This window comes from Rhinoderma darwinii, unplaced genomic scaffold (assembly GCF_050947455.1).
Source record: "Rhinoderma darwinii isolate aRhiDar2 unplaced genomic scaffold, aRhiDar2.hap1 Scaffold_980, whole genome shotgun sequence".
Lineage (NCBI taxonomy): Eukaryota > Metazoa > Chordata > Amphibia > Anura > Rhinodermatidae > Rhinoderma > Rhinoderma darwinii.
This window is the reverse complement of record NW_027464554.1, coordinates 50,176-76,850: the sequence shown is the minus strand read 5'-3', so window position 1 is coordinate 76,850 and position 26,675 is coordinate 50,176. Positions and strand designations below refer to the sequence as shown.

Below are 26,675 nucleotides of genomic sequence, written 5' to 3'. Positions count from 1 at the left end.
ACAACATAATAAAAAGTCAACCGCGCCACGGATTCCCAGACAGTCTCCCACACTGGTACTAGGGAGGCCTTAAGCTGTGTAACTACTGCAATCTGACGAGAGCAGGGACATTCAGCTTAGAATGGCCATTGACATTAAAGGCTTTAATCCATAGTCCTTTTTAATCGATTGTGAAACAAAATCTAAACGACATAATAAAAATTCAACCGCACCACGGATTCCCAGACAGTCTCCCACACTGGTACTAGCGAGGCCTTAAGCTGTGTAACTTCTGCGATCTGACGAGAGCAGGCACATTCAGCTTAGAATTGCCATTGACCTTAAATGCTTTAATCCATAGTCCTTTTTAATCGATTGTGAAACAAAATCTAAACGACATAATAAAAAGTCAACCGCACCACGGATTCCCAGAGAGTCTCCCACACTGGTACTAGCGAGGCCTTAAGCTGTGTAATTTCTGCGATCTGACGAGAGGAGGGACATTCAGCTTAGAATGGCCATTGACATTAAATGCTTTAATCCATAGTCCTTTTTAATCGATTGTGAAACAAAATCTAAACGACATAATAAAAATTCAACCGCACCACGGATTCCCAGACAGTCGCCCACACTGGTACTAGCGAGGCCTTAAGCTGTGTAACTTCTGCGATCTGACGAGAGCAGGCACATTCAGCTTAGAATGGGCATTGACGTTATATGCTTTAATCCATAGTCCTATTTAATCTATTGTGAAACAAAATCTAAACGACATAATAAAAAGTCAACCGCACCACGGATTCCCAGACAGTCTCCCACACTGGTACTAGCGAGGCGTTAAGCTGTGTAACTTCTGCGATCTAACGAGCGCAGGCACATTCAGCTTAGAATGGCCATTGACATTAAATGCTTTAATCCATAGTCCTTTTTAATCGATTGTGAAACAAAATCTAAACGACATAATAAAAAGTCAAACGCACCACGGATTCCCAGACAGTCTCCCACACTGGTACTAGCGAGGCCTTAAGCTGTGTAACTTCTGCGATCTGACGAGAGCAGGCACATTCAGCTTAGAATGGCCTTTGACATTAAAAGCCTTAATCCATAGTCCTATTTAATCTATTGTGAAACAAAATCTAAACAACATAATAAAAAGTCAACCGCGCCACGGATTCCCAGACAGTCTCCCACACTGGTACTAGGGAGGCCTTAAGCTGTGTAACTACTGCAATCTGACGAGAGCAGGGACATTCAGCTTAGAATGGCCATTGACATTAAAGGCTTTAATCCATAGTCCTTTTTAATCGATTGTGAAACAAAATCTAAACGACATAATAAAAATTCAACCGCACCACGGATTCCCAGACAGTCTCCCACACTGGTACTAGCGAGGCCTTAAGCTATGTAACTTCTGCGATCTGACGAGAGCAGGCACATTCAGCTTAGAATTGCCATTGACCTTAAATGCTTTAATCCATAGTCCTTTTTAATCGATTGTGAAACAAAATCTAAACGACATAATAAAAAGTCAACCGCACCACGGATTCCCAGACAGTCTCCCACACTGGTACTAGCGAGGCCTTAAGCTGTGTAATTTCTGAGATCTGACGAGAGGAGGGACATTCAGCTTAGAATGGCCATTGACATTAAATGCTTTAATCCATAGTCCTTTTTAATCGATTGTGAAACAAAATCTAAACGACATAATAAAAATTCAACCGCACCACGGATTCCCAGACAGTCGCCCACACTGGTACTAGCGAGGCCTTAAGCTGTGTAACTTCTGCGATCTGACGAGAGCAGGCACATTCAGCTTAGAATGGGCATTGACGTTATATGCTTTAATCCATAGTCCTATTTAATCTATTGTGAAACAAAATCTAAACGACATAATAAAAAGTCAACCGCACCACGGATTCCCAGACAGTCTCCCACACTGGTACTAGCGAGGCGTTAAGCTGTGTAACTTCTGCGATCTAACGAGCGCAGGCACATTCAGCTTAGAATGGCCATTGACATTAAATGCTTTAATCCATAGTCCTTTTTAATCGATTGTGAAACAAAATCTAAACGACATAATAAAAAGTCAAACGCACCACGGATTCCCAGACAGTCTCCCACACTGGTACTAGCGAGGCCTTAAGCTGTGTAACTTCTGCGATCTGACGAGAGCAGGCACATTCAGCTTAGAATGGCCTTTGACATTAAAAGCCTTAATCCATAGTCCTATTTAATCTATTGTGAAACAAAATCTAAACAACATAATAAAAAGTCAACCTCACCACGGATTCCCAGACAGTCTCCCACACTGGTACTAAGGAGGCCTTAAGCTGTGTAACTTCTGCGATCTGACGAGAGCAGGGACATTCAGCTTAGAATGGCCATTGACATTAAAGGCTTTAATCCATAGTCCTTTTTAATCGATTGTGAAACAAAATCTAAACGACATAATAAAAAGTCAACCGCACCACGGATTCCCAGACAGTCTCCCACACTGGTACTAGCGAGGCCTTAAGCTGTGAAACTTCTGCGATCTGACGAGAGCAGGCACATTCAGCTTAGAATGGCCATTGACATCAAAAAATGCTTTAATCCATAGTGCTTTTTAATCGATTGTGAAACAAAATCTAAACGACATAATAAAAAGTCAACCGCACCACGGATTCCCAGACAGTCTCCCACACTGGTACTAGCGAGGCCTTAAGCTGTGTAACTTCTGCGTTCTGACGAGAGCAGGCACATTCAGCTTAGAATGACCATTGACATTAAAAGCCTTAATCCATAGTCCTATTTAATCTATTGTGAAACAAAATCTAAACAACATAATAAAAAGTCAACCGCACCACGGATTCCCAGACAGTCTCCCACACTGGTACTAGCGAGGCCTTAAGCTGTGTAACTTCTGCGATCTGACGAGAGCAGGGACATTCAGCTTAGAATGGCCATTGACATGAAAGGCTTTAATCCATAGTCCTTTTTAATCGATTGTGAAACAAAATCTAAACGACATAATAAAAATTCAACCGCACCACGGATTCCCAGACAGTCTCCCACACTGGTACTAGCGAGGCCTTAAGCTGTGTAACTTCTGCGTTCTGACCAGAGCAGGCACATTCAGCTTAGAATTGCCATTGACGTTAAATGCTTTAATCCATAGTCCTATTTAATCTATTGTGAAACAAAATCTAAACGACATAATAAAAAGTCAACCGCACCACGGATTCCCAGACAGTCTCCCACACTGGTACTAGCGAGGCCTTAAGCTGTGTAACTTATGCGATCTGACGAGAGCAGGCACATTCAGCTTAGAATGGCCATTGATATTAAATGCTTTAATCCATAGTACTTTTTAATCGATTGTGAAACAAAATCTAAACGACATAATAAAAATTCAACCGCACCACGGGTTCCCAGACAGTCTCCCACACTGGTACTAGCGAGGCCTTAAGCTGTGTAACTTCTGCGTTCTGACGAGAGCAGGCACATTCAGCTTAGAATGGCCATTGACGTTAAATGCTTTAATCCATAGTCCTATTTAATCTATTGTGAAAAAAAATCTAAACGACATAATAAAAAGTCAACCGCACCACGGATTCCCAGACAGTCTCCCACACTGGTACTAGCGAGGCGTTAAGCTGTGTAACTTCTGCGATCTAACGAGAGCAGGCACATTCAGCTTAGAATGGCCATTGACAGTAAATGCTTTAATCCATAGTCCTTTTTAATCGATTGTGAAACAAAATCTAAACGACATAATAAATAGTCAACCGCACCACGGATTCCCAGACAGTCTCCCACACTGGTACTAGCGATGCCTTAGGCTGTGTAACTTCTGCGATCTGACGAGAGCAGGGACATTCAGCTTAGAATGGCCATTGACATAAAATGCTTTAATCCATAGTCCTTTTTAATCGATTGTGAAACAAAATCTAAACGACATAATAAAAATTCAACCGCACCACGGATTCCCAGACAGTCTCCCACACTGGTACTAGCGAGGCCTTAAGCTGTGTAACTTCTGCGATCTGACGAGAGCAGGCACATTCAGCTTAGAATGGCCATTGACGTTAAATGCTTTAATCCATAGTCCTATTTAATCTATTGTGAAACAAAATCTAAACGACATAATAAAAAGTCAACCGTACCACGGATTCCCAGACAGTCTCCCACACTGGTACTAGCGAGGCGTTAAGCTGTGTAACTTCTGCGATCTAACGAGAGCAGGGACATTCAGCTTAGAATGGCCATTGACATTAAATGCTTTAATCCATAGTCCTTTTTAATCGATTGTGAAACAAAATCTAAACGACATAATAAAAAGTCAACCGCACCACGGATTCCCAGACAGTCTCCCACACTGGTACTAGCGAGGCCTTAAGCTGTGTAACTTCTGAGATCTGACGATAGCAGGGACATCCAGCTTAGAATGGCCATTGACATTAAATGCTTTAATCCATAGTCCTTTTTAATCGATTGTGAAACAAAATCTAAACGACATAATAAAAATTCAACCGCACCACGGATTCCCAAACAGTCTCCCACACTGGTACTAGCGAGGCCTTAAGCTGTGTAACTTCTGCGTTCTGACGAGAGAAGGCACATTCAGCTTAGAATGGCCATTGACGTTAAATGCTTTAATCCATAGTCCTATTTAATCTATTGTGAAACAAAATCTAAACGACATAATAAAAAGTCAACCGCACCACGGATTCCCAGACAGTCTCCCACACTGGTACTAGCGAGGCCTTAAGCTGTGTAACTTCTGCGTTCTGACCAGAGCAGGCACATTCAGCTTAGAATGGCCATTGACGTTAAATGCTTTAATCCATAGTCCTTTTTAATCGATTGTGAAACAAAATCTAAACAACATAATAATAAGTCAACCGCACCACGGATTCCCAGACAGTCTCCCACACTGGTACTAGCGAGGCCTTAAGCTGTGTAACTTCTGCGATCTGACGAGAGCAGGCACATTCAGCTTAGAATGGCCATTGACATTAAATGCTTTAATCCATAGTCCTTTTTAATCGATTGTGAAACAAAATCTAAACGACATAATAAAAAGTCAACCGCACCACGGATTCCCAGACAGTCTCCCACACTGGTACTAGCGAGGCGTTAAGCTGTGTAACTTCTGCGATCTAACGAGAGCAGGCACATTCAGCTTAGAATGGCCATTGACATTAAATGTTTTAATCCATAGTCCTTTTTAATCGATTGTGAAACAAAATCTAAACGACATAATAAAAAGTCAACCGCACCACGGATTCCCAGACAGTCTCCCACACTGGTACTAGCGAGGCGTTAAGCTGTGTAACTTCTGCGATCTAACGAGAGCAGGCACATTCAGCTTAGAATGGCCATTGACGTTAAATGCTTTAATCCATAGTCCTTTTTAATCGATTGTGAAACAAAATCTAAACAACATAATAATAAGTCAACCGCACCACGGATTCCCAGACAGTCTCCCACACTGGTACTAGCGAGGCCTTAAGCTGTGTAACTTCTGCGATCTGACGAGAGCAGGCACATTCAGCTTAGAATGGCCATTGACATTAAATGCTTTAATCCATAGTCCTTTTTAATCGATTGTGAAACAAAATCTAAACGACATAATAAAAAGTCAACCGCACCACGGATTCCCAGACAGTCTCCCATACAGGTACTAGCGAGGCGTTAAGCTGTGTAACTTCAGCGATCTAACGAGAGCAGGCACATTCAGCTTAGAATGGCCATTGACATTAAATGCTTTAATCGATAGTCCTTTTTAATCGATTGTGAAACAAAATCTAAACGACATAATAAAAAGTCAACCGCACCACAGATTCCCAGACAGTCTCCCACACTGGAACTAGCGAGGACTTAAGCTGTGTAACTTCTGCGATCTGACGAGAGCAGTCACATTCAGCTTAGAATGGCCATTGACATTAAAAGCCTTAATCCATAGTCCTATTTAATCTATTGTGAAACAAAATCTAACCAACATAATAAAAAGTCAACCGCACCACGGATTCCCAGACAGTCTCCCACACTGGTACTAGCGAGGCCTTAAGCTGTGTAACTTCTGCGATCTGACGAGAGCAGGGACATTCAGCTTAGAATGGCCATTGACATTAAATGCTTTAATCCATAGTCTTTTTTAATCGATTGTGAAACAAAATCTAAACGACATAATAAAAAGTCAACCGCACCACGGATTCCCAGACAGTCTCCCACACTGGTACTAGCGAGGCCTTAAGCCGTGTAACTTCTGCGATCTGACGAGAGCAGGGACATTCAGCTTAGAATGGCCATTGACATTAAATGCTTTAATCCATAGTCCTTTTTAATCGATTGTGAAACAAAATCTAAACGACATAATAAAAACTCAACCGCACCACGGATTCCCAGACAGTCTCCCACACTGGTACTAGCGAGGCCTTAAGCTGTGTAACTTCTGCGTTCTGACCAGAGCAGGCACATTCAGCTTAGAATGGCCATTGACGTTAAATGCTTTAATCCATAGTCCTATTTAATCTATTGTGAAACAACATAATAAAAAGTCAACCGCACCACGGATTCCCAGACAGTCTCCCACACTGGTACTAGCGAGGCCTTAAGCTGTGTAACTTCTGCGTTCTGACCAGAGCAGGCACATTCAGCTTAGAATGGCCATTGACGTTAAATGCTTTAATCCATAGTCCTATTTAATCTATTGTGAAACAAAATCGAAACATAATAAAAAGTCAACCGCACCACGGATTCCCAGACAGTCTCCCACACTGGTACTAGCGAGGCGTTAAGCTGTGTAACTTCTGCGATCTAACGAGAGCAGGCACATTCAGCTTAGAATGGCGATTAACATTAAATGCTTTAATCCATAGTCCTTTTTAATCGATTGTGAAACAAAATCTAAACGACATAATAAAAAGTCAACCGCACCACGGATTCCCAGACAGTCTCCCACACTGGTACTAGCGAGGCCATAAGCTGTGTAACTTCTGCGATCTGACGAGAGCAGGCACATTCAGCTTAGAATGGCCATTGACATTAAATGCTTTAATCCATAGTCCTTTTTAATCGATTGTGAAACAAAATCTAAACGACATAATAAAAAGTCATCCGCACCACGGATTCCCAGACAGTCTCCCACACTAGTACTAGCGAGGCCTTAAGCTGTGTAACTTCTGCGATCTGACGAGAGCAGGCACATTCAGCTTAGAATGGCCATTGACATTAAATGCTTTAATCCATAGTCCTTTTTAATCGATTGTGAAACAAAATCTAAACGACATGATAAAAAGTCAACCGCACCACGGATTCCCAGACAATCTCCCACACTGGTACTAGCAAGTCCTTATGCTGTGTAACTTCTGCGATCTGACGAGAGCAGGGACATTCAGCTTAGAATGGCCATTGACATAAAATGCTTTAATCCATAGTCCTTTTTAATCGATTGTGAAACAAAATCTAAACGACATAATAAAAATTCAACCGCACCACGGATTCCCAGACAGTCTCCCACACTGGTACTAGCGAGGCGTTAAGCTGTGTAACTTCTGCGATCTAACGAGAGCAGGGACATCCAGCTTAGAATGGCCATTGACATTAAAGGCTTTAATCCATAGTCCTTTTTAATCGATTGTGAAACAAAATCTAAACGACATAATAAAAATTCAACCGCACCACGGATTCCCAGACAGTCTCCCACATTGGTACTAGCGAGGCCTTAAGCTGTGTAACTTCTGCGTTCTGACCAGAGCAGGCACATTCAGCTAAGAATGGCCATTGACGTTAAATGCTTTAATCCATAGTCCTATTTAATCTATTGTGAAACAAAATCTAAACGACATAATAAAAAGTCAACCGCACCACGGATTCCCAGACAGTCTCCCACACTGGTACTAGCGAGGCCTTAACCCCTTAACGCTCCATGACCTACTATTAGGTCATGCTAACTGTAGCGTTCGCGCTCAGTGACCTAATAGTAGGTCATGGAGTAAACACGGCGCCGTTCGCGCGGGGCGCGTTCATGAGCTGTGATAGCTGCTGTTTCCGTCAGCAGACTATCACTGCTCAATGTGCCGGGACCGATCGCGGAGCTCCCCCGCCGATTAACCCCTCAGAAGCCGCGTTCAATAGCGATCGCGGCTTCTTAGGGGTTAATCCGCCATCGCCGGCCTGCTACGCGATAGCGGCCGGCGATGGTGACTATGGCAACCGGACACCAAACAATGGCGTCCGGCTATGCCATAGACGGAAGCCTAGTGGGTCCTGACAACGTCAGGACCCACTATGCTTGCTGTCAGTGAGTAGCTGACAGTTCTAATACACTGCACTACGCATGTAGTGCAGTGTATTAGAATAGCGATCAGGGCCTCCTGCCCTCAAGTCCCCTAGTGGGACAAAGTAATAAAGTAAAAAAAAAGTTAAAAAAAGATGTGTAAAAATAAGAAAATAAAAGTAATAAAAGTAAAAGTCCCACTTTTTACCTTATCAGTCCTTTATTATTAATAAAAATATATAAACAAACAAATAAACTATACATAATTGGTATCGCCACGTCCGTAACGGCCTGAACTACAAAATTATTTTGTTATGTATCCCGCACGGTGAACGCCGTAAAAAAAAATATTAATAAACCGTACCACAATCACAATTGTTTGGTCACTTCACCTCCCAAAAAATGGAATAAAAAGAGATCAAAAAGTCGCATGTACCGAAAAATGGCACTGATCAAAACTAGAGTTCGTTACGCAAAAAATAAGTCCTCGCACGGCTTTATTGATTGAAAAATAAAAACGTTATGGCTCTTAGAATAAGGTAACACCAAAAGTGAATGATTTTTTACAAAACGTATTTTATTGTGCAAACGCCATAAGACATAAAAAAAAACTATAAACATCTGGTATCGCCGTAATCGTATCGCCACGCAGAATAAAGTGAATATGTCATTTATAGCGCACGGTGAACGCTGTAAAAAAAAAAGAATAAAAAAACAATAGTAGAATTGCTGTTTATTAGTCACCACGCCACCTAAAAATAGAATAAAAACTGATCAAAAAGTCGCATGCACCCCAAGAAAACTACAATGGATTCCTCAAGGGGTCTAGTTTCCAAAATGGGGTCACTTTTGGGGGGTTTCCAATGTTTTGGCACCACAAGACCTCTTCAAACCGGACATGGTGCCTAATTAAAAAGAGGGCTCAAAATCCACTAGGTGCTCCTTTGCTTCGGAGGCCGGTGCTTCAGTCCATTACCGCACTAGGGCCACATGTGGGATATTTCTCAAAACTGCAGAATCTGGGCAATACGTATTAAGTTGCGTTTCTCTGATAAATCCTTTTGTGTTATAGAAAAAAAATGGTATAAAGAGGATTTTCTGACAAAAAAAAAAAAGTAAATTTCACCTCTACTTTGCTCTAAATTTCTGTGAAACACCTAAAGGGTTCATAAACTTTCTAAATGCTGTTGTGAATACTTTGAGGGGTCTAGTTTCTAAAATGGGGTGTTTGATAGGGGTTTATAATATATGGGCCCCTCAAAGCAACTTCAGAACTGAACTGGAACCTAAAAAAATAAATAAATGAGGCAATACTTCGCTTCTCACATTATACTGATAATGAGCTGTGCCCACCCCGAGATGACCCCAGTTTTGACCGTTTGTATAAACGGAGACCCCTATTAGACCGTTCCAGTGCCCTGTTTTCCCAAACATACACCCCCGAGAAGTGTATTTCTATTGATGAGTCCCTGGTACATTTTAAAGGGAGGGTTCAATTCCGCCAGTACCTGCCGGGTAAGAGGCCAAGGTATGGCGTGAAGATGTATAAGCTGCGAGAGTGCATCAGGGTATACCTACAGGTTTAGGATATATGAAGGAAAGGCCACCCCCAAACCAGACTGCATCCTGGACTACAATAGGTACATGGGAGGGATGGACTTGTCAAATCAAGTCCTGAAGCCCTACAATGCCATGCGGTGTGATATAAGAAGCTGGCCGTGCACATCATACAGATGGCTTTGTACAATGCGTACGTGCTACGTCGATGTGCAGGCCAGAGGGGAACTTTCCTGGAATTTCAAGATCTAATCTTTAGGGACCAGGAAGGGGGGGGCACCCAGTACTTCTGGAAGCGAGGCCACACGCATCGTACCAGGGCAACACTTTCCAGGAGAAGTTCCCCAAACCGGTGGAAAGGGAAAGAGTCAAAAGAGGTGCAGAGTCTGCTATAAGAGGGGGATAAGGGAGGACATATTATACCAATGTGACACGTGTCCCGAAAAACCAGGGCTCTGTATAAAAGATTGTTTTAAAATGTATCATACATCCCTTGATTTTTAATTTACCCTGATGCACTCCGCACAGCTTACCCCCCTCATTTTTCCCTTCTGAGCCCTGCCGTATGCCCAGGCAGCTGATAACAGCCACATGTAGGGTATTGCCGTACCCAGGAGAACCCACATTACAATTTAAGGGGTGTATATCTCCGGTGGCGCATGCTGGGCACAATATATTGGACACTGAAATGGCATATATATGTATAAAATTGCAAATCTCACACTGCACCATCTGCTGCGCATTATCTTTTACACAGTACCTGTGGGGTCAAAATGCTCACAACACCTCTAGATGAATGTCTTAAGGGGTGTAGTTTTTAAAATGGGGTCACTTCTCGGGGGTTTCAACTCTACTGGTACCTCAGGGGCTTCTGCATACATGACTTAGCACCAGAAAAGCTCCAGTAGGCCAAATGGTGGTCCTTTTCTTCTGAGCCCTCCCATGGGCCCAAACGGCAGTTTATCACCACAAATGGGGTATTGCCGCACTAAGGACAAATTGGGCAACAAAATTGGATATGTTGTTCCTTGTGAAAATAAGAAATTTTGATCAAAAATGACATCTTATTGGAAAAAATATCATTTTCTTCATTTCACAACCCAATTCAAATAGGTGCTGTGAAAAAACTGTGCGGTCAAAATCATAACAAAAACCATAAATTAATTCCTTGAGGGGTGTAATTTCCAAAATGGGGTCACTTCTGGTGGGTTTCCATTGTTTTGATACCTCAACGCCTCTTCAAATCTGGCATGCTGCCTAAAATATATTCTAATAAAAAAGAGGCCTCAAAATGCACTAGGTGCTTCTTTGCTGCTGGGGCTTGTGTTTTAGTCCACGAGCGCACTAGAGCCACATGTGGGACATTTCTAAAAACTGCAGAATCTGGACAATACATATTTAGTAGTGTTTCTCTGGTAAAACCTTCAGTGTTACACGAAAAAAATTGAATAAAATTGAAATTCAGCAGAAAAAATGAAATTTGAAAATTTCATTTCCACTTTGCTTTAATTCCTGTGAAATGCCTGAAGGGTTAAAAAACTTTCTATATGCCGTTTTGAATACTTTGAGGGGTCTAGTTTTTAAAATGGGGTGTTTTATGGGGGTTTCTAATACATAGGCCCCTCAAATCCACTTCAGAACTGAACTGGTACCTTCAAAAAAAGGCTTTTGAAATTTTCTTAAGAATATGAGAAATTGCTGTTTATGTTCTAAGCCTTGTAACGTCCAAGAAAAATAAAATAATGTTCAAAAAACGATGCCAATCTAAAGTAGACATATGGGAAATGTGAACTAGTAACTATTTTGGGTGGTATAACCGTCTGTTTTTCAAGCAGATGCATTTAAATTCTGAAAAATGCTATTTTTTGTAAATTTTCTCTAAATTTTGCAATTTTTCACAAATAAAGACTGAATATATCGACCAAATTTTACCACGAACATGAAGCCCAATGTGTCACGAGAAAACAATCTCAGAATCGCTTAGATAGGTTTAAGCATTCCGACGTTATTACCACATAAAGTGAAATATGTCAGATTTGAAAAATGGCCTCTGAGCCTTAAGGCCCAAACTAGGCTGCGTCCTTAAGGGGTTAAGCTGTGTAACTTCTGCGATCTGACGAGAGCAGGCACATTCAGCTAAGAATGGCCATTGACATTAAATGCTTTAATCCATAGTCCTTTTTAATCGATTGTGAAACAAAATCTAAACGACATAATAAAAAGTCAACCGCACCACGGATTCCCAGACAGTCTCCCACACTGGTACTAGCGAGGCCTTAAGCTGTGTAACTTCTGCGATCTGACGAGAGGAGGCACATTCAGCTTAGAATGGCCATTGACATTAAATGCTTTAATCCATAGTCCTTTTTAATCGATTGTGAAACAAAATCGAAACGACATAATAAAAAGTCAACCGCACCACGGATTCCCAGACAGTCTCCCACACTGGTACTAGCGAGGCCTTAAGCTGTGTAACTTCTGCGATCTGACGAGAGCAGGCACATTCAGCTTAGAATGGCCATTGACATTAAATGCTTTAATCCATAGTCCTTTTTAATCGATTGTGAAACAAAATCTAAACGACATAATAAAAAGTCAACCGCACCACGGATTCCCAGACAGTTTCCCACACTGGTACTAGCGAGGCCTTAAGCTGTGTAACTTCTGCGATCTGACGAGAGCAGGGACATTCAGCTTAGAATGGTCATTGACATAAAATACTTTAATCCATAGTCCTTTTTAATCGATTGTGAAACAAAATCTAAACGACATAATAAAAATTCAACCGCACCACGGATTCCCAGACAGTCTCCCACACTGGTACTAGCGAGGCCTTAAGCTGTGTAACTTCTGCGATCTGACGAGAGCAGGCACATTCAGCTTAGAATGGCCATTGACGTTAAATGCTTTAATCCATAGTCCTATTTAATCTATTGTGAAACAAAATCTAAACGACATAATAAAAAGTCAACCGCACCACGGATTCCCAGACAGTCTCCCACACTGGTACTAGCGAGGCGTTAAGCTGTGTAACTTCTGCGATCTAACGAGAGCAGGGACATTCAGCTTAGAATGGCCATTGACATTAAAGGCTTTAATCCATAGTCCTTTTTAATCGATTGTGAAACAAAATCTAAACGACATAATAAAAATTCAACCGCACCACGGATTCCCAGACAGTCTCCCACACTGGTACTAGCGAGGCCTTAAGCTGTGTAATTTCTGCGTTCTGACCAGAGCAGGCACATTCAGCATAGAATGGCCATTGACGTTAAATGCTTTAATCCATAGTCCTATTTAATCTATTGTGAAACAAAATCTAAACGACATAATATAAAGTCAACCGCACCACGGATTCCCAGACAGTCTCCCACACTGGTACTAGCGAGGCCTTAAGCTGTGTAACTTCTGCGATCTGACGAGAGCAGGCACATTCAGCTTAGAATGGCCATTGACGTTAAATGCTTTAATCCATAGTCCTATTTAATCTATTGTGAAACAAAATCTAAACGACATAATAAAAAGTCAACCGCACCACGGATTCCCAGACAGTCTCCCACACTGGTACTAGCGAGGCCTTAAGCTGTGTAACTTCTGCGATCTGACGAGAGCAGGCACATTCAGCTTAGAATGGCCATTGACAATAAATGCTTTAATCCATAGTCCTTTTTAATCGATTGTGAAACAAAATCTAAACGACATAATAAAAAGTCAACCGCACCACGGATTCCCAGACAGTCTCCCACACTGGTACTAGCGAGGCCTTAAGCTGTGTAATTTCTGCGATCTGACGAGAGCAGGCACATTCAGCTTAGAATGGCCATTGACGTTAAATGCTTTAATCCATAGTCCTATTTAATCTATTGTGAAACAAAATCTAAACGACATAATAAAAAGTCAACCGCACCACAGATTCCCAGACAGTCTCCCACACTGGTACTAGCGAGGCCTTAAGCTGTGTAACTTCTGCGTTCTGACCAGAGCAGGCACATTCAGCTTAGAATGGCCATTGACATTAAATGCTTTAATCCATAGTCCTATTTAATCGATTGTGAAACAAAATCTAAACGACATAATAAAAAGTCAACCGCACCACGGATTCCCAGACAGTCTCCCACACTGGTACTAGCGAGGCCTTAAGCTGGGTAACTTCTGCGATCTGACGAGAGCAGGCACATTCAGCTTAGAATGGCCATTGACGTTAAATGCTTTAATCCATAGTCCTATTTAATCTATTGTGAAACAAAATCTTAACGACATAATAAAAAGTTAACCGCACCACGGATTCCCAGACAGTCTCCCACACTGGTACTAGCGAGGCCTTAAGCTGTGTAACTTCTGCGATCTGACGAGAGCAGGCACATTCAGCTTAGAATGGCCATTGACATTAAATGCTTTAATCCATAGTCCTTTTTAATCGATTGTGAAACAAAATCTAAACGACATAATAAAAAGTCAACCGCACCACGGATTCCCAGACAGTCTCCCACACTAGTACTAGCGAGGTCTTAAGCTGTGTAACTTCTGCGATCTGACGAGAGCAGGCACATTCAGCTTAGAATGGCCATTGACATTAAATGCTTTAATCCATAGTCCTTTTTAATCGATTGTGAAACAAAATCTAAACGACATAATGAAAAGTCAACCGCACCACGGATTCCCAGACAGTCTCCCACACTGGTACTAGTGAGGCCTTAAGCTGTGTAACTTCAGCGATCTGACGAGAGCAGGCACATTCAGCTTAGAATGGCCATTGACGTTAAATGCTTTAATCCATAGTCCTATTTAATCTATTGTGAAACAAAATCTTAACGACATAATAAAAAGTTAACCGCACCACGGATTCCCAGACAGTCTCCCACACTGGTACTAGCGAGGCCTTAAGCTGTGTAACTTCTGCGATCTGACGAGAGCAGGCACATTCAGCTTAGAATGGCCATTGACATTAAATGCTTTAATCCATAGTCCTTTTTAATCGATTGTGAAACAAAATCTAAACGACATAATAAAAAGTCAACCGCACCACGGATTCCCAGACAGTCTCCCACACTAGTACTAGCGAGGTCTTAAGCTGTGTAACTTCTGCGATCTGACGAGAGCAGGCACATTCAGCTTAGAATGGCCATTGACATTAAATGCTTTAATCCATAGTCCTTTTTAATCGATTGTGAAACAAAATCTAAACGACATAATGAAAAGTCAACCGCACCACGGATTCCCAGACAGTCTCCCACACTGGTACTAGTGAGGCCTTAAGCTGTGTAACTTCAGCGATCTGACGAGAGCAGGCACATTCAGCTTAGAATGCCCATTGACACTAAATGCTTTAATCCATAGTCCTTTTTAATCGATTGTGAAACAAAATCCAAACGACATAATAAAAAGGTAACCGCACCACGGATTCCCAGACAGTCTCCCACACTGGTACTAGCGAGGCCTTAAGCTGTGTAACTTCTGCGATCTGACGAGAGCAGGCACATTCAGCTTAGAATGGCCATTGTCGTTATATGCTTTCATCCATAGTCCTATTTAATCTATTGTGAAACAAAATCTAAACGACATAATAAAAAGTCAACCGCACCACGGATTCCCAGACAGTCTCCCACACTGGTACTAGCAAGGCGTTAAGCTGTGTAACTTCTGCGACCTAACTAGAGCAGGCACATTCAGCTTAGAATGGCCATTGACATTAAATGCTTTAATCCATAGTCCTTTTTAATCGATTGTGAAACAAAATCTAAACGACATAATAAAAAGTCAACCGCACCACGGATTCCCAGACAGTCTCCCACACTGGTACTAGCGAGGCCTTAAGCTGTGTAACTTCTGCGATCTGACGAGAGCAGGCACATTCAGCTTAGAATGGCCATTGACATTAAAAGCCTTAATCCATAGTCCTATTTAATCTATTGTGAAACAAAATCTAAACAACATAATAAAAAGTCAACCGCGCCACGGATTCCCAGACAGTCTCCCACACTGGTACTAGGGAGGCCTTAAGCTGTGTAACTTCTGCGATCTGACGAGAGCAGGGACATTCAGCTTAGACTGGCCATTGACATTAAAGGCTTTAATCCATAGTCCTTTTTAATCGATTGTGAAACAAAATCTAAACGACATAATAAAAATTCAACCGCACCACGGATTCCCAGACAGTCTCCCACACTGGTACTAGCGAGGCCTTAAGCTGTGTAACTTCTGTGATCTGACGAGAGCAGGCACATTCAGCTTAGAATTGCCATTGACCTTAAAAGCTTTAATCCATAGTCCTTTTTAATCGATTGTGAAACAAAATCTAAACGACATAATAAAAAGTCAACCGCACCACGGATTCCCAGACAGTCTCCCACACTGGTACTAGCGAGGCCTTAAACTGTGTAATTTCTGCGACCTGACGAGAGCAGGGACATTCAGCTTAGAATGGCCATTGACATTAAATGCTTTAATCCATAGTCCTTTTTAATCGATTGTGAAACAAAATCTAAACGACATAATAAAATTTCAACCACACCACGGATTCCCAGACAGTCTCCCACACTGGTACTAGCGAGGCCTTAAGCTGTGTAACTTCTGCGATCTGACGAGAGCAGGCACATTCAGCTTAGAATGGCCTTTGACATTAAAAGCCTTAATCCATAGTCCTATTTAATCTATTGTGAAACAAAATCTAAACAACATAATAAAAAGTCAACCGCACCACGGATTCCCAGACAGTCTCCCACACTGGTACTAAGGAGGCCTTAAGCTGTGTAACTTCTGCGATCTGACGAGAGAAGGGACATTCAGCTTAGAATGGCCATTGACATTAAAGGCTTTAATCCATAGTCCTTTTTAATCGATTGTGAAACAAAATCTAAACGACATAATAAAAATTCAACCGCACCACGGATTCCCAGACAGTCTCCCACACTGGTACTAGCGAGGCCTTAAGCTGTGTAACTTCTGCATTCTGACCAGAGCAGGCACATTCAGCTTAGAATGGCCATTGACGTTAAATGCTTTAATCCATAGTCCTATTTAATCTATTGTGAAACAAAATCTAAACGACATAATAAAAAGTCAACCGCACCACGGATTCCCAGACAGTCTCCCACACTGGTACTAGCGAGGCCTTAAGCTGTGTAACTTCTGCGATCTGACGAGAGCAGGCACATTCAGCTTAGAATGGCCATTGACATTAAATGCTTTAATCCATAGTACTTTTTAATCGATTGTGAAACAAAATCTAAACGACATAATAAAAAGTCAACCGCACCACGGATTCCCAGACAGTCTCCCACACTTGTAATAGCGAGGCCTTAAGCTGTGCAACTTCTGCGATCTGACGAGAGCAGGGACATTCAGCTTAGAATTGCCATTGACGTTAAATGCTTTAATCCATAGTCCTATTTAATCTATTGTGAAACAAAATCTAAACGACATAATAAAAAGTCAACTGCACCACGGATTCCCAGACAGTCTCCCACACTAGTACTAGCGAGGCGTTAAGCTGTGTAACTTCAGAGATCTAACGAGAGCAGGCACATTCAGCTTAGAATGGCCATTGACATTAAATGCTTTAATCCATAGTCCTTTTTAATCGATTGTGAAACAAAATCTAAACGACATAATAAAAAGTCAACCGCACCACTGATTCCCAGACAGTCTCCCACACTGGTACTAGCAAGGCCATAAACTGTGTAACTTCTGTGATCTGACGATAGCAGGCACATTCAGCTTAGAATGGCCATTGACATTAAAAGCCTTAATCCATAGTCCTATTTAATCTATTGTGAAACAAAATCTAAACAACATAATAAAAAGTCAACCGCACCACGGATTCCCAGACAGTCTCCCACACTTGTACTAGCGAGGCCTTAAGCTGTGCAACTTCTGCGATCTGACGAGAGCAGGGACATTCAGCTTAGAATGGCCATTGACGTTAAATGCTTTAATCCATAGTCCTATTTAATCTATTGTGAAACAAAATCTAAACGACATAATAAAAAGTCAACCGCACCACGGATTCCCAGACAGTCTCCCACACTAGTACTAGCGAGGCGTTAAGCTGTGTAACTTCTGCGATCTAACGAGAGCAGGCACATTCAGCTTAGAATGGCCATTGGCATTAAATGCTTTAATCCATAGTCCTTTTTAATCGATTGTGAAACAAAATCTAAACGACATAATAAAAAGTCAAACGCACCACGGATTCCCAGACAGTCTCCCACACTGGTACTAGCGAGGCCTTAAGCTGTGTAACTTCTGCGATCTGACGAGAGCATTCACATTCAGCTTAGAATGGCCATTGACATCAAAAAATGCTTTAATCCATAGTCCTTTTTAATCGATTGTGAAACAAAATCTAAACGACATAATAAAAAGTCAACTGCACCACGGATTCCCAGACAGTCTCCCACACTGGTACTAGCGAGGCCTTAAGCTGTGTAACTTCTGCAATCTGACGAGAGCAGGGACATTAAGCTTAGAATTGCCATTGACATTAAATGCTTTAATCCATAGTCCTTTTTAATCGATTGTGAAACAAAATCTAAACGACATAATAAAAATTCAACCGCACCACGGATTCCCAGACAGTCTGCCACACTGGTACTAGCGAGGCCTTAAGCTGTGTAACTTTTGCGATCTGACGAGAGCAGGCACATTCAGCTTAGAATGGCCATTGACGTTAAATGCTTTAATCCATAGTCCTATTTAATCTATTGTGAAACAAAATCTAAACGACATTATAAAAAGTCAACCGCACCACGGATTCCCAGACAGTCTCCCACACTGGTACTAGCGAGGCGTAAAGCTGTTTAACTTCTGCGATCTAACGAGAGCAGGCACATTCAGCTTAGAATGGCCATTAACATTAAATGCTTTAATCCATAGTCCTTTTTAATCGATTGTGAAACAAAATCTAAACGACATAATAAAAAGTCAACCGCACCACGGATTCCCAGACAGTCTCCCACACTGGTACTAGCGAGGCCTTAAGCTGTGTAACTTCTGCGATCTGACGAGAGCAGGCACATTCAGCTTAGAATGGCCATTGACATTAAATCCTTTAATCCATAGTCCTTTTTAATCGATTGTGAAACAAAATCTAAACGACATAATAAAAAGTCAACCGCACCATGGATTCCCAGACAGTCTCCCACACTGGTACTAGCGAGGCCTTAAAGCTGTGTAACTTCTGCGATCTGACGAGAGCAGGGACATTCAGCTTAGAATGGCCATTGACATTAAATGCTTTAATCCATAGTCCTTTTTAATCGATTGTGAAACAAAATCTAAACGACATAATAAAAATTCAACCGCACCACGGATTCCCACACTGGTACTAGCGAGGACTTAAGCTGTGTAACTTCTGCGATCTGACGAGAGCAGGCACATTCAGCTTAGAATGGCCATTGACATTAAATCCTTTAATCCATAGTCCTATTTAATCTATTGTGAAACAAAATCTAAACGACATAATAAAATGTCAACCGCACCACAGATTCCCAGACAGTCTCCCACACTGGTACTAGCGAGACGTTAAGCTGTGTAACTTCTGCGATCTAACGAGAGCAGGCACATTCATCTTAGAATGGCCATTGACATTAAATGCTTTAATCCATAGTCCTTTTTAATCGATTGTGAAACAAAATCTAAACGGCATAATAGAAAGTCAACCGCACCACGGATTCCCACACTGGTACTAGCGAGGCCTTAAGCTGTGTAACTTCTGCGATCTGACGAGAGCAGGCACATTCAGCTTAGAATGACCATTGACATTAAAAGCCTTAATCCATAGTCCTATTTAATCTATTGTGAAACAAAATCTAAACAACATAATGAAAAGTCAACCGCACCACGGATTCCCAGACACTTTTTCCCACACTGGTACTAGCGAGGCCTTAAGCTGTGTAACTTCTGCGATCTGACGAGAGCAGGGACATTCGGCTTAGAATTGCCATTGACGTCAAGTGCTTTAATCCATAGTCCTATTTAATCTATTGTGAAACAAAATCTAAACGACATAATAAAAAGTCAACCGCACCATGGATTCCCAGACAGTCTCCCACACTGGTACTAGCAAGGCCATAAGCTGTGTAACTTCTGCGATCTGACGATAGCAGGCACATTCAGCTTAGAATGGCCATTGACATTAAAAGCCTTAATCCATAGTCCTATTTAATCTATTGTGAAACAGAATCTAAACAACATAATAAAAAGTCAACCGCACCACGGATTCCCAGACAGTCTCCCACACTGGTACTAGCGAGGCCTTAAGCTGTGTAACTTCTGCGATCTGACGAGAGCAGGCACATTCAGCTTAGAAGGGCCATTGACGTTAAATGATTTAATCCATAGTCCTTTTTAATCGATTGTGAAACAAAATCTAAACGACATAATAAAAATTCAACCGCACCACGGATTCCCAGACAGTCTCCCACACTGGTACTAGCGAGGCGTTAAGCTGTGTAACTTCAGCGATCTAACGAGAGCAGGCACATTCAGCTTAGAATGGCCATTGACATTAAATGCTTTAATCCATAGTCCTTTTTAATCGATTGTGAAACAAAATCTAAACGACATAATAAAAAGTCAACCGCACCACGGATTCGCAGACAGTCTCCCACACTGGTACAAGCAAGGCCATAAGCTGTGTAACTTCTGCGATCTGACGATAGCAGGCACATTCAGCTTAGAATGGCCATTGACAGTAAAAACCTTAATCCATAGTCCTATTTAATCTATTGTGAAACAAAATCTAAACAACATAATAAAAGGTCAACCGCACCACGGATTCCCAGACAGTCTCCCACACTGGTACTAGCGAGGCCTTAAGCTGTGTAACTTCTGCGATCTGACGAGAGCAGGGACATTCAGCTTAGAATGGCCATTGACATTAAATGCTATAATCCATAGTCCTTTTTAATCGATTGTGAAACAAAATCTAAACGACATAATAAAAATTCAACCGCACCACGGATTCCCAGACAGTCTCCCACACTGGTACTAGCGAGGCCTTAAGCTGTGTAACTTCTGCGTTCTGACGAGGGCAGGCACATTCAGCTTAGAATGGCCATTGACGTTAAATGCTTTAATCTATAGTCCTATTTAATCTATTGTGAAACAAAATCTAAACGACATAATAAAAAGTCAACCACACCACGGATTCCCAGACAGTCTCCCACACTGGTACTAGCGAGGCCTTAAGCTGTGTAACTTCTGCGATCTGACGAGAGCAGGCACATGCAGCTTAGAATGGCCATTGACATTAAATTCTTTAATCCATAGTCCTTTTTAATCGATTGTGAAACAAAATCTAAACGACATAATAAAAAGTCAACTGCACCACGGATTCCCAGACAGTCTCCCACACTAGTACTACCGAGGCCTTAAGCTGTGTAACTTCTGCGATCTGACGAGAGCAGGCACATTCAGCTTAGAATGGCCATTGACTTTAAATGCTTTAATCCATAGTCCTTTTTAATCGATTGTGAAACAAAATCTAAACGACATAATAAGAAGTCAACCGCACCACGGATTCCCAGACAGTCTCCCACACTGGTACTAGCGAGGCCTTAAGCTGTGTAACTTCTGTGATCTGACGAGAGCAGGCACATTCAGCTTAGAATGGCCATTGACATTAAATGATTTAATCCATAGTCCTTTTTAATCGATTGTGAAACAAAATCTAAACGACATAATAAAAATTCAACCGCTCCACGGATTCCCAGACAGTCTCCCACACTGGTACTAGCGAGGCGTTAAGCTGTGTAACTTCAGCGATCTAACGAGAGCAGGCACATTCAGCTTAGAATGGCCATTGACATTAAATGCTTTAATCCATAGTCCTTTTTAATCGATTGTGAAACAAAATCTAAACGACATAATAAAAAGTCAACCGCACCACGGATTCCCAGACAGTCTCCCACACTGGTACTAGCAAGGCCATAAGCTGTGTAACTTCTGCGATCTGACGATAGCAGGCACATTCAGCTTAGAATGGCCATTGACATTAAAAGCCTTAATCCATAGTCCTATTTAATCTATTGTGAAACAAAATCTAAACAACATAATAAAAAGTCAACCGCACCACGGATTCCCAGACAGTCTCCCACACTGGTACTAGCGAGGCCTTAAGCTGTGTAACTTCTGCGATCTGACGAGAGCAGGGACATTCAGCTTAGAATGGCCATTGACATTAAATGCTATATTCCATAGTCCTTTTTAATCGATTGTGAAACAAAATCTAAACGACATAATAAAAAGTCAACCGCACCACGGATTCCCGGACAGTCTCCCACACTGGTACTAGCGAGGCCTTAAGCTGTGTAACTTCTGCGTTCTGACGAGAGCAGGCACATTCAGCTTAGAATGGCCATTGACGTTAAATGCTTTAATCTATAGTCCTATTTAATCTATTGTGAAACAAAATCTAAACGACATAATAAAAAGTCAACCGCACCACGGATTCCCAGACAGTCTCCCACACTGGTACTAGCGAGGCCTTAAGCTGTGTAACTTCTGCGATCTGACGAGAGCAGGCACATGCAGCTTAGAATGGCCATTGACATTAAATGCTTTAATCCATAGTCCTTTTTAATCGATTGTGAAACAAAATCTAAACGACATAATAAAAAGTCAACCGCACCACGGATTCCCAGATAGTCTCCCACACTAGTACTACCGAGGCCTTAAGCTGTGTAACTTCTGCGATCTGACGAGAGCAGGCACATTCAGCTTAGAATTGCCATTGACATTAAATGCTTTAATCCATAGTCCTTTTTAATCGATTGTGAAACAAAATCTAAACGACATAATAAAAAGTCAACCGCACCACGGATTCCCAGACAGTCTCCCACACTTGTACTAGCGAGGCCTTAAGCTGTGTAACTTCTGTGATCTGATGAGAGCAGGCACATTCAGCTTAGAATGGCCATTGACATTAAATGTTTTAATCCATAGTCCTTTTTAATCGATTGTGAAACAAAAGCTAAACGACATAATAAAAAGTCAACCGCACCACGGATTCCCAGACAGTCTCCCACACGGGTACTAGCGAGGCCTTAAGCTGTGTAACTTCTGCGATCTGACGAGAGCAGGGACATTCAGCTTAGAATGGGCATTGACATTAAATGTTTTAATCCATAGTCCTTTTTAATCGATTGTGAAACAAAATCTAAACGACATAATAAAAATTTAACAACACCACGGATTCCCAGACAGTCTCCCACAATGATACTAGTGAGGCCTTAAGCTGTGTAACTTCTGCGTTCTGACGAGAGCAGGCACATTCAGCTTAGAATGGCCATTGACGTTAAATGCATTAATCCATAGTCCTATTTAATCTATTGTGAAACAAAATCTAAACGACATAATAAAAAGTCAACCGCACCACGGATTCCCAGACAGTCTCCCACACTGGTACTAGCGAGGCCTTAAGCTGTGTAACTTCTGCGATCTGACGAGAGCAGGCACATTCAGCTTAGAATGGCCATTGACATTAAAAGCTTTAATCCATAGTCCCATTTAATCTATTGTGAAACAAAATCTAAACAACATAATAAAGAGTCAACCGCACCACGGATTCCCAGACAGTCTCCCACACTGGTACTAGCGAGGCCTTAAGCTGTGTAACTTCTGCGATCTGACGAGAGCAGGCACATTCAGCTTAGAATGGCCATTGACTTTAAAAGCCTTAATCCATAGTCCTATTTAATCTATTGTGAAACAAAATCTAAACAACATAATAAAAAGTCAACCGCACCACGGATTCCCAGACAGTCTCCCACACTGGTACTAGCGAGTCCTTAAGCTGTGTAACTTCTGCGATCTGACGAGAGCAGGGACATTCAGCTTAGAATGGCCATTGACATTCAGCTTAGAATGGCCATTGACATTAAATGATTTAATCCATAGTCCTTTTTAATCGATTGTGAAACAAAATCTAAACGACATAATAAAAATTCAACCGCACCACGGATTCCCAGACAGTCTCCCACACTGGTACTAGCGAGGCGTTAAGCTGTGTAACTTCAGCGATCTAACGAGAGCAGGCACATTCAGCTTAGAATGGCCATTGACATTAAATGCTTTAATCCATAGTCCTTTTTAATCTATTGTGAAACAAAATCTAAACGACATAATAAAAAGTCAACCGCACCACGGATTCCCAGACAGTCTCCCACACTGGTACTAGCGAGGCCTTAAGCTGTGTAACTTCTGCGATCTGACGAGAGCAGGCACATTCAGCTTAGAATGGCCATTGACATTAAAAGCCTTACTCCATAGTCCCATTTAATCTATTGTGAAACAAAATCTAAACAACATAATAAAGAGTCAACCGCACCACGGATTCCCAGACAGTCTCCCACACTGGTACTAGCGAGGCCTTAAGCTGTGTAACTTCTGCGTTCTGATGAGAGCAGGCACATTCAGCTTAGAATGGCCATTGACGTTAAATGCTTTAATCTATAGTCCTATTTAATCTATTGTGAAACAAAATCTAAACGACATAATAAAAATTCAACCGCACCACGGATTCCCAGACAGTCTCCCACACTGGTACTAGCGAGGCCTTAAGCTGTGTAACTTCTGCGATCTGACGAGAGCAGGGACATTCAGCTTAGAATGGCCATTGACATTAAATGCTATAATCCATAGTCCTTTTTAATCGATTGTGAAACAAAATCTAAACGACATAATAAAAATTCAACCGCACCACGGATTCCCAGACAGTCTCCCACACTGGTACTAGCGAGGCCTTAAGCTGTGTAACTTCTGCGTTCTGACGAGAGCAGGCACATTCAGCTTAGAATGGCCATTGACGTTAAATGCTTTAATCTATAGTCCTATTTAATCTATTGTGAAACAAAATCTAAACGACATAATAAAAAGTCAACCACACCACGGATTCCCAGACAGTCTCCCACACTGGTACTAGCGAGGCCTTAAGCTGTGTAACTTCTGCGATCTGACGAGAGCAGGCACATGCAGCTTAGAATGGCCATTGACATTAAATTCTTTAATCCATAGTCCTTTTTAATCGATTGTGAAACAAAATCTAAACGACATAATAAAAAGTCAACCGCTCCACGGATTCCCAGACAGTCTCCCACACTAGTACTACCGAGGCCTTAAGCTGTGTAACTTCTGCGATCTGATGAGAGCAGGCACATTCAGCTTAGAATGGCGATTGACATTAAATGCTTTAATCCATAGTCCTTTTTAATCGATTGTGAAACAAAATCTAAACGACATAATAAAAAGTTAACCGCACCACGGATTCCCAGACAGTCTCCCACACTGGTACTAGCGAGGCCTTAAGCTGTGTAACTTCTGTGATCTGACGAGAGCAGGCACATTCAGCTTAGAATGTCCATTGACATTAAATGATTTAATCCATAGTCCTTTTTAATCGATTGTGAAACAAAATCTAAACGACATAATAAAAATTCAACCGCACCACGGATTCCCAGACAGTCTCCCACACTGGTACTAGCGAGGCGTTAAGCTGTGTAACTTCAGCGATCTAACGAGAGCAGGCACATTCAGCTTAGAATGGCCATTGACATTAAATGCTTTAATCCATAGTCCTTTTTAATCGATTGTGAAACAAAATCTAAACGACATAATAAAAAGTCAACCGCACTACGGATTCCCAGACAGTCTCCCACACTGGTACTAGCAAGGCCATAAACTGTGTAACTTCTGCGATCTGACGATAGCAGGCACATTCAGCTTAGAATGGCCATTGACATTAAAAGCCTTAATCCATAGTCCTATTTAATCTATTGTGAAACAAAATCTAAACAACATAATAAAAAGTCAACCGCACCACGGATTCCCAGACAGTCTCCCACACTGGTACTAGCGAGGCCTTAAGCTGTGTAACTTCTGCGATCTGACGAGAGCAGGGACATTCAGCTTAGAATGGCCATTGACATTAAATGTTATATTCCATAGTCCTTTTTAATCGATTGTGAAACAAAATCTAAACGACATAATAAAAATTCAACCGCACCACGGATTCCCAGACAGTCTCCCACACTGGTACTAGCGAGGCCTTAAGCTGTGTAACTTCTGCGTTCTGACGAGAGCAGGCACATTCAGCTTAGAATGGCCATTGACGTTAAATGTTTTAATCTATAGTCCTATTTAATCTATTGTGAAACAAAATCTAAACGACATAATAAAAAGTCAACCGCACCACGGATTCCCAGACAGTCTCCCACACTGGTACTACCGAGGCCTTAAGCTGTGTAACTTCTGCGATCTGACGAGAGCAGGCACATGCAGCTTAGAATGGCATTGACATTAAATGCTTTAATCCATAGTCCTTTTTAATCGATTGTGAAACAAAATCTAAACGACATAATAAAAAGTCAACCGCACCACGGATTCCCAGACAGTCTCCCACACTAGTACTACCGAGGGCTTAAGCTGTGTAACTTCTGCGATCTGACGAGAGCAGGCACATTCAGCTTAGAATTGCCATCGACATTAAATGCTTTAATCCATAGTCCTTTTTAATCGATTGTGAAACAAAATCTAAACGACATAATAAAAAGTCAACCGCACCACGGATTCCCAGACAGTCTCCCACACTTGTACTAGCGAGGCCTTAAGCTGTGTAACTTCTGTGATCTGACGAGAGCAGGCACATTCAGCTTAGAATGGCCATTGACATTAAATGTTTTAATCCATAGTCCTTTTTAATCGATTGTGAAACAAAATCTAAACGACATAATAAAAAGTCAACCGCACCACGGATTCCCAGACAGTCTCCCACACTGGTACTAGCGAGGCCTTAAGCTGTGTAACTTCTGCGATCTGACGAGAGCAGGGACATTCAGCTTAGAATGGGCATTGACATTAAATGCTTTAATCCATAGTCCTT

At 41.8% G+C, this 26,675-nt stretch overlaps 96 pseudogenes; all 96 read right to left on the bottom strand.

The window, feature by feature from the left end:
* Positions 1 to 200: 200 nt before the first annotated feature.
* LOC142734631 (5S ribosomal RNA) lies at positions 201 to 319 on the bottom strand (annotated as a pseudogene).
* A 67-nt stretch (positions 320 to 386) lies between these two features.
* Positions 387 to 505, bottom strand: LOC142734727 (5S ribosomal RNA; annotated as a pseudogene).
* Positions 506 to 572: 67 nt separating this feature from the next.
* Positions 573 to 691, bottom strand: LOC142734758 (5S ribosomal RNA; annotated as a pseudogene).
* A 253-nt stretch (positions 692 to 944) lies between these two features.
* On the bottom strand, positions 945 to 1,063 carry LOC142734455 (5S ribosomal RNA; annotated as a pseudogene).
* Positions 1,064 to 1,316: 253 nt separating this feature from the next.
* On the bottom strand, positions 1,317 to 1,435 carry LOC142734748 (5S ribosomal RNA; annotated as a pseudogene).
* Positions 1,436 to 1,688: 253 nt separating this feature from the next.
* LOC142734757 (5S ribosomal RNA) lies at positions 1,689 to 1,807 on the bottom strand (annotated as a pseudogene).
* A 253-nt stretch (positions 1,808 to 2,060) lies between these two features.
* Positions 2,061 to 2,179, bottom strand: LOC142734454 (5S ribosomal RNA; annotated as a pseudogene).
* Positions 2,180 to 2,246: 67 nt separating this feature from the next.
* LOC142734752 (5S ribosomal RNA) lies at positions 2,247 to 2,365 on the bottom strand (annotated as a pseudogene).
* A 67-nt stretch (positions 2,366 to 2,432) lies between these two features.
* LOC142734610 (5S ribosomal RNA) lies at positions 2,433 to 2,551 on the bottom strand (annotated as a pseudogene).
* Positions 2,552 to 2,621: 70 nt separating this feature from the next.
* LOC142734592 (5S ribosomal RNA) lies at positions 2,622 to 2,740 on the bottom strand (annotated as a pseudogene).
* A 67-nt stretch (positions 2,741 to 2,807) lies between these two features.
* On the bottom strand, positions 2,808 to 2,926 carry LOC142734476 (5S ribosomal RNA; annotated as a pseudogene).
* Positions 2,927 to 2,993: 67 nt separating this feature from the next.
* On the bottom strand, positions 2,994 to 3,112 carry LOC142734769 (5S ribosomal RNA; annotated as a pseudogene).
* Positions 3,113 to 3,179: 67 nt separating this feature from the next.
* On the bottom strand, positions 3,180 to 3,298 carry LOC142734708 (5S ribosomal RNA; annotated as a pseudogene).
* Positions 3,299 to 3,365: 67 nt separating this feature from the next.
* Positions 3,366 to 3,484, bottom strand: LOC142734517 (5S ribosomal RNA; annotated as a pseudogene).
* Positions 3,485 to 3,551: 67 nt separating this feature from the next.
* LOC142734679 (5S ribosomal RNA) lies at positions 3,552 to 3,670 on the bottom strand (annotated as a pseudogene).
* Positions 3,671 to 3,737: 67 nt separating this feature from the next.
* Positions 3,738 to 3,856, bottom strand: LOC142734774 (5S ribosomal RNA; annotated as a pseudogene).
* A 67-nt stretch (positions 3,857 to 3,923) lies between these two features.
* LOC142734537 (5S ribosomal RNA) lies at positions 3,924 to 4,042 on the bottom strand (annotated as a pseudogene).
* A 67-nt stretch (positions 4,043 to 4,109) lies between these two features.
* On the bottom strand, positions 4,110 to 4,228 carry LOC142734823 (5S ribosomal RNA; annotated as a pseudogene).
* Positions 4,229 to 4,295: 67 nt separating this feature from the next.
* Positions 4,296 to 4,414, bottom strand: LOC142734825 (5S ribosomal RNA; annotated as a pseudogene).
* Positions 4,415 to 4,481: 67 nt separating this feature from the next.
* Positions 4,482 to 4,600, bottom strand: LOC142734780 (5S ribosomal RNA; annotated as a pseudogene).
* A 67-nt stretch (positions 4,601 to 4,667) lies between these two features.
* Positions 4,668 to 4,786, bottom strand: LOC142734551 (5S ribosomal RNA; annotated as a pseudogene).
* A 67-nt stretch (positions 4,787 to 4,853) lies between these two features.
* Positions 4,854 to 4,972, bottom strand: LOC142734677 (5S ribosomal RNA; annotated as a pseudogene).
* A 67-nt stretch (positions 4,973 to 5,039) lies between these two features.
* On the bottom strand, positions 5,040 to 5,158 carry LOC142734685 (5S ribosomal RNA; annotated as a pseudogene).
* A 67-nt stretch (positions 5,159 to 5,225) lies between these two features.
* Positions 5,226 to 5,344, bottom strand: LOC142734682 (5S ribosomal RNA; annotated as a pseudogene).
* A 67-nt stretch (positions 5,345 to 5,411) lies between these two features.
* LOC142734837 (5S ribosomal RNA) lies at positions 5,412 to 5,530 on the bottom strand (annotated as a pseudogene).
* A 67-nt stretch (positions 5,531 to 5,597) lies between these two features.
* Positions 5,598 to 5,716, bottom strand: LOC142734810 (5S ribosomal RNA; annotated as a pseudogene).
* Positions 5,717 to 5,969: 253 nt separating this feature from the next.
* On the bottom strand, positions 5,970 to 6,088 carry LOC142734474 (5S ribosomal RNA; annotated as a pseudogene).
* Positions 6,089 to 6,155: 67 nt separating this feature from the next.
* LOC142734507 (5S ribosomal RNA) lies at positions 6,156 to 6,274 on the bottom strand (annotated as a pseudogene).
* Positions 6,275 to 6,341: 67 nt separating this feature from the next.
* LOC142734701 (5S ribosomal RNA) lies at positions 6,342 to 6,460 on the bottom strand (annotated as a pseudogene).
* A 56-nt stretch (positions 6,461 to 6,516) lies between these two features.
* On the bottom strand, positions 6,517 to 6,635 carry LOC142734553 (5S ribosomal RNA; annotated as a pseudogene).
* A 64-nt stretch (positions 6,636 to 6,699) lies between these two features.
* LOC142734650 (5S ribosomal RNA) lies at positions 6,700 to 6,818 on the bottom strand (annotated as a pseudogene).
* A 67-nt stretch (positions 6,819 to 6,885) lies between these two features.
* Positions 6,886 to 7,004, bottom strand: LOC142734524 (5S ribosomal RNA; annotated as a pseudogene).
* A 67-nt stretch (positions 7,005 to 7,071) lies between these two features.
* LOC142734564 (5S ribosomal RNA) lies at positions 7,072 to 7,190 on the bottom strand (annotated as a pseudogene).
* A 439-nt stretch (positions 7,191 to 7,629) lies between these two features.
* LOC142734760 (5S ribosomal RNA) lies at positions 7,630 to 7,748 on the bottom strand (annotated as a pseudogene).
* A 4,269-nt stretch (positions 7,749 to 12,017) lies between these two features.
* On the bottom strand, positions 12,018 to 12,136 carry LOC142734678 (5S ribosomal RNA; annotated as a pseudogene).
* Positions 12,137 to 12,203: 67 nt separating this feature from the next.
* LOC142734836 (5S ribosomal RNA) lies at positions 12,204 to 12,322 on the bottom strand (annotated as a pseudogene).
* Positions 12,323 to 12,389: 67 nt separating this feature from the next.
* Positions 12,390 to 12,508, bottom strand: LOC142734660 (5S ribosomal RNA; annotated as a pseudogene).
* Positions 12,509 to 12,575: 67 nt separating this feature from the next.
* Positions 12,576 to 12,694, bottom strand: LOC142734550 (5S ribosomal RNA; annotated as a pseudogene).
* Positions 12,695 to 12,761: 67 nt separating this feature from the next.
* LOC142734746 (5S ribosomal RNA) lies at positions 12,762 to 12,880 on the bottom strand (annotated as a pseudogene).
* Positions 12,881 to 12,947: 67 nt separating this feature from the next.
* Positions 12,948 to 13,066, bottom strand: LOC142734793 (5S ribosomal RNA; annotated as a pseudogene).
* A 67-nt stretch (positions 13,067 to 13,133) lies between these two features.
* On the bottom strand, positions 13,134 to 13,252 carry LOC142734834 (5S ribosomal RNA; annotated as a pseudogene).
* Positions 13,253 to 13,319: 67 nt separating this feature from the next.
* Positions 13,320 to 13,438, bottom strand: LOC142734833 (5S ribosomal RNA; annotated as a pseudogene).
* Positions 13,439 to 13,505: 67 nt separating this feature from the next.
* On the bottom strand, positions 13,506 to 13,624 carry LOC142734568 (5S ribosomal RNA; annotated as a pseudogene).
* A 67-nt stretch (positions 13,625 to 13,691) lies between these two features.
* LOC142734620 (5S ribosomal RNA) lies at positions 13,692 to 13,810 on the bottom strand (annotated as a pseudogene).
* A 67-nt stretch (positions 13,811 to 13,877) lies between these two features.
* On the bottom strand, positions 13,878 to 13,996 carry LOC142734488 (5S ribosomal RNA; annotated as a pseudogene).
* A 67-nt stretch (positions 13,997 to 14,063) lies between these two features.
* On the bottom strand, positions 14,064 to 14,182 carry LOC142734533 (5S ribosomal RNA; annotated as a pseudogene).
* Positions 14,183 to 14,249: 67 nt separating this feature from the next.
* On the bottom strand, positions 14,250 to 14,368 carry LOC142734483 (5S ribosomal RNA; annotated as a pseudogene).
* Positions 14,369 to 14,435: 67 nt separating this feature from the next.
* LOC142734575 (5S ribosomal RNA) lies at positions 14,436 to 14,554 on the bottom strand (annotated as a pseudogene).
* A 67-nt stretch (positions 14,555 to 14,621) lies between these two features.
* LOC142734532 (5S ribosomal RNA) lies at positions 14,622 to 14,740 on the bottom strand (annotated as a pseudogene).
* A 67-nt stretch (positions 14,741 to 14,807) lies between these two features.
* Positions 14,808 to 14,926, bottom strand: LOC142734481 (5S ribosomal RNA; annotated as a pseudogene).
* Positions 14,927 to 14,993: 67 nt separating this feature from the next.
* On the bottom strand, positions 14,994 to 15,112 carry LOC142734731 (5S ribosomal RNA; annotated as a pseudogene).
* Positions 15,113 to 15,179: 67 nt separating this feature from the next.
* On the bottom strand, positions 15,180 to 15,298 carry LOC142734658 (5S ribosomal RNA; annotated as a pseudogene).
* A 253-nt stretch (positions 15,299 to 15,551) lies between these two features.
* LOC142734832 (5S ribosomal RNA) lies at positions 15,552 to 15,670 on the bottom strand (annotated as a pseudogene).
* A 67-nt stretch (positions 15,671 to 15,737) lies between these two features.
* Positions 15,738 to 15,856, bottom strand: LOC142734811 (5S ribosomal RNA; annotated as a pseudogene).
* Positions 15,857 to 15,923: 67 nt separating this feature from the next.
* On the bottom strand, positions 15,924 to 16,042 carry LOC142734776 (5S ribosomal RNA; annotated as a pseudogene).
* Positions 16,043 to 16,109: 67 nt separating this feature from the next.
* LOC142734623 (5S ribosomal RNA) lies at positions 16,110 to 16,228 on the bottom strand (annotated as a pseudogene).
* Positions 16,229 to 16,295: 67 nt separating this feature from the next.
* On the bottom strand, positions 16,296 to 16,414 carry LOC142734807 (5S ribosomal RNA; annotated as a pseudogene).
* Positions 16,415 to 16,481: 67 nt separating this feature from the next.
* On the bottom strand, positions 16,482 to 16,600 carry LOC142734817 (5S ribosomal RNA; annotated as a pseudogene).
* Positions 16,601 to 16,667: 67 nt separating this feature from the next.
* LOC142734813 (5S ribosomal RNA) lies at positions 16,668 to 16,786 on the bottom strand (annotated as a pseudogene).
* Positions 16,787 to 16,853: 67 nt separating this feature from the next.
* LOC142734831 (5S ribosomal RNA) lies at positions 16,854 to 16,972 on the bottom strand (annotated as a pseudogene).
* A 625-nt stretch (positions 16,973 to 17,597) lies between these two features.
* On the bottom strand, positions 17,598 to 17,716 carry LOC142734767 (5S ribosomal RNA; annotated as a pseudogene).
* A 67-nt stretch (positions 17,717 to 17,783) lies between these two features.
* On the bottom strand, positions 17,784 to 17,902 carry LOC142734768 (5S ribosomal RNA; annotated as a pseudogene).
* Positions 17,903 to 18,158: 256 nt separating this feature from the next.
* Positions 18,159 to 18,277, bottom strand: LOC142734766 (5S ribosomal RNA; annotated as a pseudogene).
* Positions 18,278 to 18,344: 67 nt separating this feature from the next.
* LOC142734809 (5S ribosomal RNA) lies at positions 18,345 to 18,463 on the bottom strand (annotated as a pseudogene).
* Positions 18,464 to 18,530: 67 nt separating this feature from the next.
* LOC142734556 (5S ribosomal RNA) lies at positions 18,531 to 18,649 on the bottom strand (annotated as a pseudogene).
* A 67-nt stretch (positions 18,650 to 18,716) lies between these two features.
* Positions 18,717 to 18,835, bottom strand: LOC142734665 (5S ribosomal RNA; annotated as a pseudogene).
* Positions 18,836 to 18,902: 67 nt separating this feature from the next.
* On the bottom strand, positions 18,903 to 19,022 carry LOC142734814 (5S ribosomal RNA; annotated as a pseudogene).
* A 789-nt stretch (positions 19,023 to 19,811) lies between these two features.
* Positions 19,812 to 19,930, bottom strand: LOC142734796 (5S ribosomal RNA; annotated as a pseudogene).
* A 67-nt stretch (positions 19,931 to 19,997) lies between these two features.
* On the bottom strand, positions 19,998 to 20,116 carry LOC142734527 (5S ribosomal RNA; annotated as a pseudogene).
* Positions 20,117 to 20,555: 439 nt separating this feature from the next.
* On the bottom strand, positions 20,556 to 20,674 carry LOC142734452 (5S ribosomal RNA; annotated as a pseudogene).
* Positions 20,675 to 20,741: 67 nt separating this feature from the next.
* LOC142734644 (5S ribosomal RNA) lies at positions 20,742 to 20,860 on the bottom strand (annotated as a pseudogene).
* A 67-nt stretch (positions 20,861 to 20,927) lies between these two features.
* Positions 20,928 to 21,046, bottom strand: LOC142734559 (5S ribosomal RNA; annotated as a pseudogene).
* Positions 21,047 to 21,113: 67 nt separating this feature from the next.
* Positions 21,114 to 21,232, bottom strand: LOC142734458 (5S ribosomal RNA; annotated as a pseudogene).
* Positions 21,233 to 21,299: 67 nt separating this feature from the next.
* On the bottom strand, positions 21,300 to 21,418 carry LOC142734567 (5S ribosomal RNA; annotated as a pseudogene).
* Positions 21,419 to 21,857: 439 nt separating this feature from the next.
* On the bottom strand, positions 21,858 to 21,976 carry LOC142734473 (5S ribosomal RNA; annotated as a pseudogene).
* Positions 21,977 to 22,043: 67 nt separating this feature from the next.
* Positions 22,044 to 22,162, bottom strand: LOC142734443 (5S ribosomal RNA; annotated as a pseudogene).
* A 67-nt stretch (positions 22,163 to 22,229) lies between these two features.
* Positions 22,230 to 22,348, bottom strand: LOC142734480 (5S ribosomal RNA; annotated as a pseudogene).
* Positions 22,349 to 22,415: 67 nt separating this feature from the next.
* On the bottom strand, positions 22,416 to 22,534 carry LOC142734543 (5S ribosomal RNA; annotated as a pseudogene).
* Positions 22,535 to 22,601: 67 nt separating this feature from the next.
* Positions 22,602 to 22,720, bottom strand: LOC142734632 (5S ribosomal RNA; annotated as a pseudogene).
* A 67-nt stretch (positions 22,721 to 22,787) lies between these two features.
* LOC142734720 (5S ribosomal RNA) lies at positions 22,788 to 22,906 on the bottom strand (annotated as a pseudogene).
* Positions 22,907 to 22,973: 67 nt separating this feature from the next.
* On the bottom strand, positions 22,974 to 23,092 carry LOC142734754 (5S ribosomal RNA; annotated as a pseudogene).
* Positions 23,093 to 23,159: 67 nt separating this feature from the next.
* LOC142734830 (5S ribosomal RNA) lies at positions 23,160 to 23,278 on the bottom strand (annotated as a pseudogene).
* Positions 23,279 to 23,345: 67 nt separating this feature from the next.
* On the bottom strand, positions 23,346 to 23,464 carry LOC142734653 (5S ribosomal RNA; annotated as a pseudogene).
* A 67-nt stretch (positions 23,465 to 23,531) lies between these two features.
* On the bottom strand, positions 23,532 to 23,650 carry LOC142734697 (5S ribosomal RNA; annotated as a pseudogene).
* A 277-nt stretch (positions 23,651 to 23,927) lies between these two features.
* Positions 23,928 to 24,046, bottom strand: LOC142734829 (5S ribosomal RNA; annotated as a pseudogene).
* Positions 24,047 to 24,113: 67 nt separating this feature from the next.
* On the bottom strand, positions 24,114 to 24,232 carry LOC142734446 (5S ribosomal RNA; annotated as a pseudogene).
* Positions 24,233 to 24,299: 67 nt separating this feature from the next.
* Positions 24,300 to 24,418, bottom strand: LOC142734602 (5S ribosomal RNA; annotated as a pseudogene).
* Positions 24,419 to 24,485: 67 nt separating this feature from the next.
* On the bottom strand, positions 24,486 to 24,604 carry LOC142734499 (5S ribosomal RNA; annotated as a pseudogene).
* A 67-nt stretch (positions 24,605 to 24,671) lies between these two features.
* Positions 24,672 to 24,790, bottom strand: LOC142734558 (5S ribosomal RNA; annotated as a pseudogene).
* A 67-nt stretch (positions 24,791 to 24,857) lies between these two features.
* LOC142734683 (5S ribosomal RNA) lies at positions 24,858 to 24,976 on the bottom strand (annotated as a pseudogene).
* Positions 24,977 to 25,601: 625 nt separating this feature from the next.
* On the bottom strand, positions 25,602 to 25,720 carry LOC142734472 (5S ribosomal RNA; annotated as a pseudogene).
* A 67-nt stretch (positions 25,721 to 25,787) lies between these two features.
* Positions 25,788 to 25,906, bottom strand: LOC142734498 (5S ribosomal RNA; annotated as a pseudogene).
* A 67-nt stretch (positions 25,907 to 25,973) lies between these two features.
* LOC142734656 (5S ribosomal RNA) lies at positions 25,974 to 26,091 on the bottom strand (annotated as a pseudogene).
* Positions 26,092 to 26,158: 67 nt separating this feature from the next.
* LOC142734635 (5S ribosomal RNA) lies at positions 26,159 to 26,277 on the bottom strand (annotated as a pseudogene).
* A 67-nt stretch (positions 26,278 to 26,344) lies between these two features.
* On the bottom strand, positions 26,345 to 26,463 carry LOC142734674 (5S ribosomal RNA; annotated as a pseudogene).
* Positions 26,464 to 26,530: 67 nt separating this feature from the next.
* Positions 26,531 to 26,649, bottom strand: LOC142734645 (5S ribosomal RNA; annotated as a pseudogene).
* Positions 26,650 to 26,675: the final 26 nt, after the last annotated feature.